The sequence below is a fragment of the Alligator sinensis genome, unplaced genomic scaffold, assembly GCF_000455745.1.
Source record: "Alligator sinensis unplaced genomic scaffold, ASM45574v1 scaffold939_1, whole genome shotgun sequence".
NCBI lineage: Eukaryota > Metazoa > Chordata > Crocodylia > Alligatoridae > Alligator > Alligator sinensis.
The window spans coordinates 251826-254868 of NW_005841995.1; the positions used below are offsets into that span (position 1 = coordinate 251826).

The 3043-nt window shown below is 43.7% G+C and overlaps 1 protein-coding gene across 4 annotated transcripts in view; it reads left to right on the plus strand.

Annotated features, from left to right (window-relative positions):
• Nucleotides 1-3043, plus strand: part of ACTR2 (ARP2 actin related protein 2 homolog) — a 33177-nt gene that overhangs the window by 4655 nt on the left and 25479 nt on the right. The gene's annotated exons all lie outside the window — the stretch shown is intronic.

The following is a 3043-nucleotide window of genomic DNA, read 5'->3' on the forward strand; positions in this document are numbered from 1 at the left end:
TCCCCATGGAACCCTCCTCCATTCCTGCCGCCTCTCTCCGCTTATCGTTTAGCTCCCTGTGGCAGTGAGCGGGGACTGCCTAAATCTCCAAAGCTCTCTGAATCTTTTCTGAATCGATTCAGTCCTTTTTATTGGTCTCCTGATTCAATTAGGAGATTCAGCTGCTGAATCGGGCCAAATCTCTGAATCAAATTGGCACCTGAAGCTTCTCATGGCCATAATAACTGTTACATTTTTCTGTTTATGTATTGGTATAAATGGAGCTGAACAACTGCAACTTAAAATTTGTTTTCTCTCTAGCTCAAATGAAGGAGGCTTAAAGTTATAGCGGTTTATCTTCACTTATGCTGATATAAGAATGGACAGATATAAATTAAATCAGAACAGCTGATGAACAGTCCAAAGTGTCAGTTAATCTCTCCCATTTCAAGTGGTATTTGTCTATAGCCCTTTGTAATGTCATTAGATTCAAACGCTGGTTACTGCTGCATGTGATGGCCTAACTCCTCAACCAGTGTGCCAGAAAAGGGTATTTACCTTCTCAGTCCTCAGGGCATGTGAAACACTGGCAGCTCAGGTTGAGAGAGTCGCACTTAACACAAGCTGTAAAGACTATTCTGCTTTTTAAAGCATCCTGCGATAATGCATCTCAAGTTTCAGGTGTGCAGGTTATATTGTGAGGGAAGGAAAAAAGCAATAGACGCATCTGTGGATATAATGCTGCTGTTTTTGGTTTTGGCTGTATGCATCCAATTTCACAGATGTCCATGAGAAGCTATGAAATGTGTTGGGCAGTGAATGATACCTGCTCCTTCACGGAATTTCCCTCCAGCTGACTTAATTGCATTAAACCCGGAGAGTGGTACTTTTTAAACAGGGATAAAATATTTTATATGTTTACTTTTCTGGGGCATGCCAGCTGTATAAAAAGCTATGAACCCAGTGAACAAAGCTAGTGACAGTTTAGGTCGGTGCAGGACCTTTAGAAGCATAGAAATAAGGGGAAAACATCATTTAAAAAAAAATTAATTTTTATGCTGCCCACGACATCATTGACACTAGACTCAGATGCTCCCTAAAGCTTTTTGCTTCATCTCTAACGGTAATGTTACCCCATTTTCATCAAGCCTACACTGTTGCAAAACCTGGTATGTTGAGGCAGAATAATATTCTGTAACTTCACAAGTGCATAGGAAATGCGACAGTCCTGCTAATCTGTTGCTGTCTGTTGGATTGCAAGCTTTTTGGAGGGACTGTCTCTTTGGGGCATCCATAGGATCCTGGTCTATGATCAGGGGTCCTAAGCAATATAGTAATATTGTTTAACTAAAAGCAATATTGTGAGATTGCTGAGGTTTTGTGTATGGTACGAGTTTAGAGTAATAGACTTGTAAGGAGCTATTCCTCATTAATCAGTGCGCCCTGAGAGCACTTCAGGCTTTCTTAAATACCCTTTCTTAAGTGTAAAAACACACAAACAGATAGGTTTTGCGACTCTATCCAGTTCAGACCTAAAATAACTAGCGCCCCTTCCTTGCCGTCAGCAGGCACCACTTTCTTTTAGATGTAGATCAAATTTGAATAATTTCTAGATATTTGTGGTCTCAACACAAGCAGAAGGGATCACAAGAACGTGTCTTTCTAGTGTATTTTATATTCCTGGAAAGCCTTCTCCTACTTGGAAATTAGTTTTGCCTTTTGCAGAGGAGACAAAAATATTAAGTAGAGCTCTTTCGTTCCTCAAACGTCAAAATGGGTCTATTGTTGGAGCTGACAAAATAAAAAAAATAAATAAATGAAGCAAAAGAAAAGCGAGAGCAACCACAGGCAAAAAAAATACTTCCCCCTCTTGCTTTCCCATGGCAGGCTGTGGAATGAAAATTAGATTTGTTCACTAAAATGTTAGTGTTTACTTTGCCTAATAACCAACTCTGTGTGGAGTTTGCTTGATGGGAGCTCTCCTGTGGACAGAGGCATGGGTATGTCTTCAGTTTTTTAGCTGTAGTCCAGGGAATTTTAATTAAACTAGCAGTTGGCTCTTTCCCATGACAAGTTTCATATCCTTTTTCTAAACAGAAATGCAGTAATGCATATACTACCATTTTTGATAGACAGGTAGATTCCTCATGGTATTTTTAGAAAATCTCAGTTGATGTGAACTCCAGAGAAGCATGAATTAGTACACATGTGGAGCTATGGTAGTTATGGCATCATCTTTATAGTCCAGTTCACAAATCGGGTAGAGAGAAACTTTGAGGGGGGAGGGAATGACAGGAGTGACATATGAAAACATGGGTATGCCATTACTAATCAATAGTCATTCATATTACCAGTAATAGATTTACTGAGTTCAGGGACTTTGCAGAACTTGAGACTGCAAAGCAGATTGCATGCGTTTTGGGATTGGATGGGTTTGACATTATGCACTGATTTGCTTCTATGAACGATTTAAAAGAAATCAGTTATATGTATGCTGTAATAGTTAGGGTTGCACTGATAGAGATTTTTGGGGCCAATACTAATAGCCGATTTTTAAGGTGGCACTTCAGCTGATACTAATCCGATTTCTGATACCAGCCCGGCAGTTGGGAGAGCTGCATGCAGCTGGTAAGTCTGGTGTGGTGGAAGTGGAGAGGGGAGGGAAGGGGTGTGAGGGGTACAGATCAAGGCCCCTGTGGTGAGGGAGGAGTGGGGCGGGGGCTGGGGCAAGTGCTGCCCAGCCAGGGTGGGGTGGGCACAGGACAGAACCATGGCTTGGCCATGGGGCTGGAGGGGTGGCTCCTGCTGCTGTGTGCTGCTGGTCCAGCACTTGCCCACTGGTCCGTTGGCTGCCACTGCTGCTCCCACTGCTGCTCTTCTGGGAGGACATGGGCAGGAGCCGCTGCTCATCCGGGAGGACGTGGGGGGAGCCTGTGCCACCAGATCTGCATGGGGCAGGGTGGGAAGAGCCCTGTGCAGCCCTAGCCCACCCCACGTCACTTAGTGCTGATCCGGAGGCACATGCTGCTCTCCTGGACGAGCTGCGGGAGCAGTGGCAGGGGGC